The 11,454-nt window shown below is 34.7% G+C and overlaps 2 non-coding genes across 2 annotated transcripts; both read left to right on the top strand.

Annotated features, from left to right (window-relative positions):
• The first annotated feature begins 631 nt into the window (after positions 1-631).
• Positions 632-705, top strand: TRNAN-AUU (transfer RNA asparagine (anticodon AUU)). The gene has a single exon. It is a non-coding gene; the product is annotated as a tRNA-Asn (tRNA).
• Positions 706-11,150: 10,445 nt separating this feature from the next.
• On the top strand, positions 11,151-11,224 carry TRNAN-AUU (transfer RNA asparagine (anticodon AUU)). Its single transcript has one exon. It is a non-coding gene; the product is annotated as a tRNA-Asn (tRNA).
• The last annotated feature ends 230 nt before the right edge of the window (positions 11,225-11,454 follow it).

Below are 11,454 nucleotides of genomic sequence, written 5' to 3'. Positions count from 1 at the left end.
GTGAAAACAAGGTGATATCTAATTAGCACACAGGTAAGGAATTAAGAAAATCTTTATTTAAGGGTGAAGATGTTTCTCACAAAATCGTTGCCCCAATGCATCATTGAAATTCAAGCTGGAAAGATGATTTTAATATATCACTTGTACATTTTGTATTGCTCTTCTGGTGACAATGTAGTTTGTTTTTGTCAATTACCATTTAATAATAGGGTAAAGAAAATTAAGTGGATTTTTGAAAGACAACAATACTGTCAATATACTATTAAAACAAATTAAAATGGTAAAAGTTATTGTACTTTAAGTAAAAATAAAAGAGCCAAAATATCAATCCCAGTTTTGGATTACTTTAATTAACAAAAAAAAAAAGCATACAGCAGAGGATAGTTTCAATCTGCCTACCTCTGGGTTATGGGTCCAGCATGCTTCCATTGCAGTACTCTGCTGCCCATGTAAGTGCAAGAGATCCTGAAGCACTCACTCATCATGGGAAAGTACCAATGTGTTTATTCGTTGGTTGATGGAAGAAACATCTTACAAAAACTCTCCAGATTATTGATTTTTTAATGTTTTTCTAGGAAACGTTCTAGATGTATGCTTATTAGCCTTTGTCAGTATGTACTTTTTGCAAAGTGTCTCTGTGGCGCAATCGGTTAGTGTGTTTGGCTATTAACCAAAAGGTTGGTGGTTCAATCCCACCCAGGGACGTAATTAACCTTGTGATCAGATTTTGGTGATATTTAAGTAGACAAGTCAAAATTTCAAACCTCCTCTTATGGTGTAGGGTACATGGCCTTCTCTGATGTAATCAGAGTTAGATTTGATTCAGTGATTTTATAAAAAACAGCTAGGAAGCACAATTTAGCAGTGGGTTGCAGAGAAAAAAAATATGCTGGCAGAAAAATCCAATTGAGTGATTAAACAGCTCTTCATTTTCTGGCTTTATTTTTATGCTAACAAATTTGTTCTCTGAAAAGTGTCCACAAAGCCAAGTCTCTGATTAACACCTTTGTAAGGATGGTTTTTCACCTATTACTAAATTAAACTTGCTTCATTGGAAAGGCAGCAAGATGCATCCTCATTTCAATGTCTACTGAAATAATACAAGTTGACACCAGGAAACATTAACGCCACTGCATCCTTGCTGCTTTCTCATGTGGAAGTCTGTTTAATGTGAAAACAAGGTGATATCTAATTAGCACACAGGTAAGGAATTAAGAAAATCTTTATTTAAGGGTGAAGATGTTTCTCACAAAATCGTTGCCCCAATGCATCATTGAAATTCAAGCTGGAAAGATGATTTTAATATATCACTTGTACATTTTGTATTGCTCTTCTGGTGACAATGTAGTTTGTTTTTGTCAATTACCATTTAATAATAGGGTAAAGAAAATTAAGTGGATTTTTGAAAGACAACAATACTGTCAATATACTATTAAAACAAATTAAAATGGTAAAAGTTATTGTACTTTAAGTAAAAATAAAAGAGCCAAAATATCAATCCCAGTTTTGGATTACTTTAATTAACAAAAAAAAAAAGCATACAGCAGAGGATAGTTTCAATCTGCCTACCTCTGGGTTATGGGTCCAGCATGCTTCCATTGCTGTACTCTGCTGCACATGTAAGTGCAAGAGATCCTGAAGCACTCACTCATCACGGGAAAGTACCAATGTGTTTCTTCGTTGGTTGATGGAAGAAACATCTTACAAAAATTCTCCAGATTATTGACTTTTTAAAGTTTTGCTAGGAAACGTTTTAGATGAATGCTTATTAGCCTTTGTCAGTATGGACTTTTGCAAAGTGTCTCTGTGGCGCAATCAGTTAGTATGTACGGCTATTAACCAAAAGGTTGGTGGTTCAATCCCACCCAGGGACCTAATTGACCTTGTTATCAGATTTTGGTGATCTTTAAGTAGACAAGTCAAAATTTCAAACCCCCTGTTATGGTGTAGGGTACTTGGCCTTCTCTGATGTAAACAGAGTTAGATTTGATTCAGTGATTTTATAAAAACATCTAGGAAGCACAATTTAGCAGTGGGTTGCAGAGAAAAAAAATATGCTGGCAGAAAAATCCAATTGAGTGATTAAACAGCTCTTTATTTTCTGGCTTTATTTTTATGCTAACAAATTTGTTCTCTGAAAAGTGTCCACAAAGCCAAGTCTCTGATTAACACCTTTGTAAGGATGGTTTTTCACCTATTACTAAATTAAACTTGCTTCATTGGAAAGGCAGCAAGATGCATCCTCATTTCAATGTCTACTGAAATAATACAGGTTGACACCAGGAAACATTAACGCCACTGCATCCTTGCTGCTTTCTCATGTGGAAGTCTGTTTAATATGAAAACAAGGTGATATCTAATTAGCACACAGGTAAGGAATTAAGAAAATCTTTATTTAAGGGTGAAGATGTTTCTCACAAAATCGTTGCCCCAATGCATCATTGAAATTCAAGCTGGAAAGATGATTTTAATATATCACTTGTACATTTTGTATTGCTCTTCTGGTGACAATGTAGTTTGTTTTTGTCAATTACCATTTTAATAATAGGGTAAAGAAAATGAAGTGGATTTTTGAAAGAAAACAATACTGTCAATATACTATTAAAACAAATTAAAATGGTAAAAGTTATTGTACTTTAAGTAAAAATAAAAGAGACAAAATATCAATCCCAGTTTTGGATTACTTTAATTAACAAAAAAAAAATGCATATAGCAGAGGATAGTTTCAATCTGCTTACCTCTGGGTTATGGGCCCAGCATGCTTCCATTGCAGTACTCTGCTGCACATGTAAGTTCAAGAGATCCTGAAGCACTCACTCATCATGGGAAAGTACCAATGTGTTTCTTCGTTGGTTGATGGAAGAAACATCTTACAAAAACTCTCCAGATTATTGACTTTTTAAAGTTTTTCTAGGAAACGTTTTAGATGAATGCTTATTAGCCTTTGTCAGTATGGACTTTTGCAAAGTGTCTCTGTGGCGCAATCAGTTAGTATGTACGGCTATTAACCAAAAGGTTGGTGGTTCAATCCCACCCAGGGACCTAATTGACCTTGTTATCAGATTTTGGTGATCTTTAAGTAGACAAGTCAAAATTTCAAACCCCCTGTTATGGTGTAGGGTACCTGGCCTTCTCTGATGTAATCAGAGTTAGATTTGATTCAGTGATTTTATAAAAACAGCTAGGAAGCACAATTTAGCAGTGGGTTGCAGAGAAAAAAAATATGCTGGCAGAAAAATCCAATTGAGTGATTAAACAGCTCTTTATTTTCTGGCTTTATTTTTATGCTAACAAATTTGTTCTCTGAAAAGTGTCCACAAAGCCAAGTCTCTGATTAACACCTTTGTAAGGATGGTTTTTCACCTATTACTAAATTAAACTTGCTTCATTGGAAAGGCAGCAAGATGCATCCTCATTTCAATGTTTACTGAAATAATACAGGTTGACACCAGGAAACATTAACGCCACTGCATCCTTGCTGCTTTCTCATGTGGAAGTCTGTTTAATGTGAAAACAAGGTGATATCTAATTAGCACACAGGTAAGGAATTAAGAAAATCTTTATTTAAGGGTGAAGGTGTTTCTCACAAAATCGTTGCCCCAATGCATCATTGAAATTCAAGCTGGAAAGATGATTTTAATATATCACTTGTACATTTTGTATTGCTCTTCTGGTGACAATGTAGTTTGTTTTTGTCAATTACCATTTTAATAATAGGGTAAAGAAAATTAAGTGGATTTTTGAAAGAAAACAATACTGTCAATATACTATTAAAACAAATTAAAATGGTAAAAGTTATTGTACTTTAAGTAAAAATAAAAGAGCCAAAATATCAATCCCAGTTTTGGATTACTTTAATTAACAAACAAAAAAATGCATATAGCAGAGGATAGTTTCAATCTGCCTACCTCTGGGTTATGGGCCCAGCATGCTTCCATTGCTGTACTCTGTTGCACATGTAAGTGCAAGAGATCCTGAAGCACTCACTCATCATGGGAAAGTACCAATGTGTTTCTTCGTTGGTTGATAGAAGAAACATCTTACAAAAACTCTCCAGATTATTGACTTTTTTAAGTTTTTCTAGGAAACGTTTTAGATGAATGCTTATTAGCATTTGTCAGTATGTACTTTTAGCAAAGTGTCTCTGTGGCGCAATCAGTTAGTGTGTACGGCTATTAACCAAAAGGTTGGTGGTTCAATCCCACCCAGGGACGTAATTGACCTTGTTATCAGATTTTGGTGATCTTTAAGTAGACAAGTTAAATTTCATACCCCCTGTTATGGTGTAGGGTACCTGGCCTTCTCTGATGTAATCAGAGTTAGATTTGATTCAGTGATTTTATAAAAACAGCTAGGAAGCACAATTTAGCAGTGGGTTGCAGAGAAAAAAAATATGCTGGCAGAAAAATCCAATTGAGTGATTAAATAGCTCTTCATTTTCTGGCTTTATTTTTATGCTAACAAATTTGTTCTCTGAAAAGTGTCCACAAAGCCAAGTCTCTGATTAACACCTTTGTAAGGATGGTTTTTCACCTATTACTAAATTAAACTTGCTTCATTGGAAAGGCAGCAAGATGCATCCTCATTTCAATGTCTACTGAAATAATACAGGTTGACACCAGGAAACATTAACGCCACTGCATCCTTGCTGCTTTCTCATGTGGAAGTCTGTTTAATATGAAAACAAGGTGATATCTAATTAGCACACAGGTAAGGAATTAAGAAAATCTTTATTTAAGGGTGAAGGTGTTTCTCACAAAATCGTTGCCCCAATGCATCATTGAAATTCAAGCTGGAAAGATGATTTTAATATATCACTTGTACATTTTGTATTGCTCTTCTGGTGACAATGTAGTTTGTTTTTGTCAATTACCATTTTAATAATAGGGTAAAGAAAATGAAGTGGATTTTTGAAAGAAAACAATACTGTCAATATACTATTAAAACAAATTAAAATGGTAAAAGTTATTGTACTTTAAGTAAAAATAAAAGAGACAAAATATCAATCCCAGTTTTGGATTACTTTAATTAACAAAAAAAAAATGCATATAGCAGAGGATAGTTTCAATCTGCTTACCTCTGGGTTATGGGCCCAGCATGCTTCCATTGCAGTACTCTGCTGCACATGTAAGTTCAAGAGATCCTGAAGCACTCACTCATCATGGGAAAGTACCAATGTGTTTCTTCGTTGGTTGATGGAAGAAACATCTTACAAAAACTCTCCAGATTATTGACTTTTTAAAGTTTTTCTAGGAAACGTTTTAGATGAATGCTTATTAGCCTTTGTCAGTATGGACTTTTGCAAAGTGTCTCTGTGGCGCAATCAGTTAGTATGTACGGCTATTAACCAAGAGGTTGGTGGTTCAATCCCACCCAGGGACCTAATTGACCTTGTTATCAGATTTTGGTGATCTTTAAGTAGACAAGTCAAAATTTCAAACCCCCTGTTATGGTGTAGGGTACCTGGCCTTCTCTGATGTAATCAGAGTTAGATTTGATTCAGTGATTTTATAAAAACAGCTAGGAAGCACAATTTAGCAGTGGGTTGCAGAGAAAAAAAATATGCTGGCAGAAAAATCCAATTGAGTGATTAAACAGCTCTTTATTTTCTGGCTTTATTTTTATGCTAACAAATTTGTTCTCTGAAAAGTGTCCACAAAGCCAAGTCTCTGATTAACACCTTTGTAAGGATGGTTTTTCACCTATTACTAAATTAAACTTGCTTCATTGGAAAGGCAGCAAGATGCATCCTCATTTCAATGTTTACTGAAATAATACAGGTTGACACCAGGAAACATTAACGCCACTGCATCCTTGCTGCTTTCTCATGTGGAAGTCTGTTTAATGTGAAAACAAGGTGATATCTAATTAGCACACAGGTAAGGAATTAAGAAAATCTTTATTTAAGGGTGAAGGTGTTTCTCACAAAATCGTTGCCCCAATGCATCATTGAAATTCAAGATGGAAAGATGATTTTAATATATCACTTGTACATTTTGTATTGCTCTTCTGGTGACAATGTAGTTTGTTTTTGTCAATTACCATTTTAATAATAGGGTAAAGAAAATGAAGTGGATTTTTGAAAGAAAACAATACTGTCAATATACTATTAAAACAAATTAAAATGGTAAAAGTTATTGTACTTTAAGTAAAAATAAAAGAGACAAAATATCAATCCCAGTTTTGGATTACTTAAATTAACAAAAAAAAAATGCATATAGCAGAGGATAGTTTCAATCTGCTTACCTCTGGGTTATGGGCCCAGCATGCTTCCATTGCAGTACTCTGCTGCACATGTAAGTTCAAGAGATCCTGAAGCACTCACTCATCATGGGAAAGTACCAATGTGTTTCTTCGTTGGTTGATGGAAGAAACATCTTACAAAAACTCTCCAGATTATTGACTTTTTAAAGTTTTTCTAGGAAACGTTTTAGATGAATGCTTATTAGCCTTTGTCAGTATGGACTTTTGCAAAGTGTCTCTGTGGCGCAATCAGTTAGTATGTACGGCTATTAACCAAAAGGTTGGTGGTTCAATCCCACCCAGGGACCTAATTGACCTTGTTATCAGATTTTGGTGATCTTTAAGTAGACAAGTCAAAATTTCAAACCCCCTGTTATGGTGTAGGGTACCTGGCCTTCTCTGATGTAATCAGAGTTAGATTTGATTCAGTGATTTTATAAAAACAGCTAGGAAGCACAATTTAGCAGTGGGTTGCAGAGAAAAAAAATATGCTGGCAGAAAAATCCAATTGAGTGATTAAACAGCTCTTTATTTTCTGGCTTTATTTTTATGCTAACAAATTTGTTCTCTGAAAAGTGTCCACAAAGCCAAGTCTCTGATTAACACCTTTGTAAGGATGGTTTTTCACCTATTACTAAATTAAACTTGCTTCATTGGAAAGGCAGCAAGATGCATCCTCATTTCAATGTTTACTGAAATAATACAGGTTGACACCAGGAAACATTAACGCCACTGCATCCTTGCTGCTTTCTCATGTGGAAGTCTGTTTAATGTGAAAACAAGGTGATATCTAATTAGCACACAGGTAAGGAATTAAGAAAATCTTTATTTAAGGGTGAAGGTGTTTCTCACAAAATCGTTGCCCCAATGCATCATTGAAATTCAAGCTGGAAAGATGATTTTAATATATCACTTGTACATTTTGTATTGCTCTTCTGGTGACAATGTAGTTTGTTTTTGTCAATTACCATTTTAATAATAGGGTAAAGAAAATTAAGTGGATTTTTGAAAGAAAACAATACTGTCAATATACTATTAAAACAAATTAAAATGGTAAAAGTTATTGTACTTTAAGTAAAAATAAAAGAGCCAAAATATCAATCCCAGTTTTGGATTACTTTAATTAACAAACAAAAAAATGCATATAGCAGAGGATAGTTTCAATCTGCCTACCTCTGGGTTATGGGCCCAGCATGCTTCCATTGCTGTACTCTGCTGCACATGTAAGTGCAAGAGATCCTGAAGCACTCACTCATCATGGGAAAGTACCAATGTGTTTCTTCGTTGGTTGATAGAAGAAACATCTTACAAAAACTCTCCAGATTATTGACTTTTTTAAGTTTTTCTAGGAAACGTTTTAGATGAATGCTTATTAGCATTTGTCAGTATGTACTTTTAGCAAAGTGTCTCTGTGGCGCAATCAGTTAGTGTGTACGGCTATTAACCAAAAGGTTGGTGGTTCAATCCCACCCAGGGACGTAATTGACCTTGTTATCAGATTTTGGTGATCTTTAAGTAGACAAGTCAAATTTCATACCCCCTGTTATGGTGTAGGGTACCTGGCCTTCTCTGATGTAATCAGAGTTAGATTTGATTCAGTGATTTTATAAAAAACAGCTAGGAAGCACAATTTTACAGTGGGTTGCAGAGAAAAAAAATATGCTGGCAGAAAAATCCAATTGAGTGATTAAACAGCTCTTCATTTTCTGGCTTTATTTTTATGCTAACAAATTTGTTCTCTGAAAAGTGTCCACAAAGCCAAGTCTCTGATTAACACCTTTGTAAGGATGGTTTTTCACCTATTACTAAATTAAACTTGCTTCATTGGAAAGGCAGCAAGATGCATCCTCATTTCAATGTCTACTGAAATAATACAGGTTGACACCAGGAAACATTAACGCCACTGCATCCTTGCTGCTTTCTCGTGTGGAAGTCTGTTTAATGTGAAAACAAGGTGATATCTAATTAGCACACAGGTAAGGAATTACGAAAATCTTTATTTAAGGGTAAAGATGTTTCTCACAAAATTGTTGCCCCAATGCATCATTGAAATTCAAGCTGGAAAGATGATTTTAATATATCACTTGTACATTTTGTATTGCTCTTCTGGTGACAATGTAGTTTTTTTGTCAATTACCATTTTAATAACAGGGTAAAGAAAATTAAGTGGATTTTTGAAAGAAAACTATACTGTCAATATACTATTAAAACAAATTAAAATGGTAAAAGTTATTGTACTTTAAGTAAAAATAAAAGAGCAAAAATATCAATCCCAGTTTTGATTACTTAAATTAACAAAAAAAAAATGCATATAGCAGAGGATAGTTTCAATCTGCTTACCTCTGGGTTATGGGCCCAGCATGCTTCCATTGCAGTACTCTGCTGCACATGTAAGTTCAAGAGATCCTGAAGCACTCACTCATCATGGGAAAGTACCAATGTGTTTCTTCGTTGGTTGATGGAAGAAACATCTTACAAAAACTCTCCAGATTATTGACTTTTTAAAGTTTTTCTAGGAAACGTTTTAGATGAATGCTTATTAGCCTTTGTCAGTATGGACTTTTGCAAAGTGTCTCTGTGGCGCAATCAGTTAGTATGTACGGCTATTAACCAAAAGGTTGGTGGTTCAATCCCACCCAGGGACCTAATTGACCTTGTTATCAGATTTTGGTGATCTTTAAGTAGACAAGTCAAAATTTCAAACCCCCTGTTATGGTGTAGGGTACCTGGCCTTCTCTGATGTAATCAGAGTTAGATTTGATTCAGTGATTTTATAAAAACAGCTAGGAAGCACAATTTAGCAGTGGGTTGCAGAGAAAAAAAATATGCTGGCAGAAAAATCCAATTGAGTGATTAAACAGCTCTTTATTTTCTGGCTTTATTTTTATGCTAACAAATTTGTTCTCTGAAAAGTGTCCACAAAGCCAAGTCTCTGATTAACACCTTTGTAAGGATGGTTTTTCACCTATTACTAAATTAAACTTGCTTCATTGGAAAGGCAGCAAGATGCATCCTCATTTCAATGTTTACTGAAATAATACAGGTTGACACCAGGAAACATTAACGCCACTGCATCCTTGCTGCTTTCTCATGTGGAAGTCTGTTTAATGTGAAAACAAGGTGATATCTAATTAGCACACAGGTAAGGAATTAAGAAAATCTTTATTTAAGGGTGAAGGTGTTTCTCACAAAATCGTTGCCCCAATGCATCATTGAAATTCAAGCTGGAAAGATGATTTTAATATATCACTTGTACATTTTGTATTGCTCTTCTGGTGACAATGTAGTTTGTTTTTGTCAATTACCATTTTAATAATAGGGTAAAGAAAATTAAGTGGATTTTTGAAAGAAAACAATACTGTCAATATACTATTAAAACAAATTAAAATGGTAAAAGTTATTGTACTTTAAGTAAAAATAAAAGAGCCAAAATATCAATCCCAGTTTTGGATTACTTTAATTAACAAACAAAAAAATGCATATAGCAGAGGATAGTTTCAATCTGCCTACCTCTGGGTTATGGGCCCAGCATGCTTCCATTGCTGTACTCTGCTGCACATGTAAGTGCAAGAGATCCTGAAGCACTCACTCATCATGGGAAAGTACCAATGTGTTTCTTCGTTGGTTGATAGAAGAAACATCTTACAAAAACTCTCCAGATTATTGACTTTTTTAAGTTTTTCTAGGAAACGTTTTAGATGAATGCTTATTAGCATTTGTCAGTATGTACTTTTAGCAAAGTGTCTCTGTGGCGCAATCAGTTAGTGTGTACGGCTATTAACCAAAAGGTTGGTGGTTCAATCCCACCCAGGGACGTAATTGACCTTGTTATCAGATTTTGGTGATCTTTAAGTAGACAAGTCAAATTTCATACCCCCTGTTATGGTGTAGGGTACCTGGCCTTCTCTGATGTAATCAGAGTTAGATTTGATTCAGTGATTTTATAAAAAACAGCTAGGAAGCACAATTTTACAGTGGGTTGCAGAGAAAAAAAATATGCTGGCAGAAAAATCCAATTGAGTGATTAAACAGCTCTTCATTTTCTGGCTTTATTTTTATGCTAACAAATTTGTTCTCTGAAAAGTGTCCACAAAGCCAAGTCTCTGATTAACACCTTTGTAAGGATGGTTTTTCACCTATTACTAAATTAAACTTGCTTCATTGGAAAGGCAGCAAGATGCATCCTCATTTCAATGTCTACTGAAATAATACAGGTTGACACCAGGAAACATTAACGCCACTGCATCCTTGCTGCTTTCTCGTGTGGAAGTCTGTTTAATGTGAAAACAAGGTGATATCTAATTAGCACACAGGTAAGGAATTACGAAAATCTTTATTTAAGGGTGAAGATGTTTCTCACAAAATTGTTGCCCCAATGCATCATTGAAATTCAAGCTGGAAAGATGATTTTAATATATCACTTGTACATTTTGTATTGCTCTTCTGGTGACAATGTAGTTTTTTTGTCAATTACCATTTTAATAACAGGGTAAAGAAAATTAAGTGGATTTTTGAAAGAAAACTATACTGTCAATATACTATTAAAACAAATTAAAATGGTAAAAGTTATTGTACTTTAAGTAAAAATAAAAGAGCAAAAATATCAATCCCAGTTTTGATTACTTAAATTAACAAAAAAAATGCATATAGCAAAGGATAGTTTCAATCTGCCTACCTCTGGGTTATGGGTCCAGCATGCTTCCATTGCAGTACTCTGCTGCCCATGTAAGTGCAAGAGATCCTGAAGCACTCACTCATCATGGGAAAGTACCAATGTGTTTATTCGTTGGTTGATGGAAGAAACATCTTACAAAAACTCTCCAGATTATTGATTTTTTAATGTTTTTCTAGGAAACGTTCTAGATGTATGCTTATTAGCCTTTGTCAGGATGGACTTTTTGCAAAGTGTCTCTGTGGCGCAATCGGTTAGTGTGTTTGGCTATTAACCAAAAGGTTGGTGGTTCAATCCCACCCAGGGATGTAATTAACCTTGTGATCAGATTTTGGTGATATTTAAGTAGACAAGTCAAAATTTCAAACCTCCTCTTATGGTGTAGGGTACATGGCCTTCTCTGATGTAATCAGAGTTAGATTTGATTCAGTGATTTTATAAAAAACAGCTAGAAAGCACAATTTAGCAGTGGGTTGCAGAGAAAAAAAATATGCTGGCAGAAAAATCCAATCGAGTGATTAAACAGCTCATCATTTTCT

Source organism: Pseudophryne corroboree, unplaced genomic scaffold (genome assembly GCF_028390025.1).
Source record: "Pseudophryne corroboree isolate aPseCor3 unplaced genomic scaffold, aPseCor3.hap2 scaffold_524, whole genome shotgun sequence".
Classification (NCBI taxonomy): Eukaryota; Metazoa; Chordata; class Amphibia; order Anura; family Myobatrachidae; genus Pseudophryne; species Pseudophryne corroboree.
Note: the sequence above shows the minus strand (reverse complement) of the source record. Positions and strands in the feature narration are given on the sequence as shown.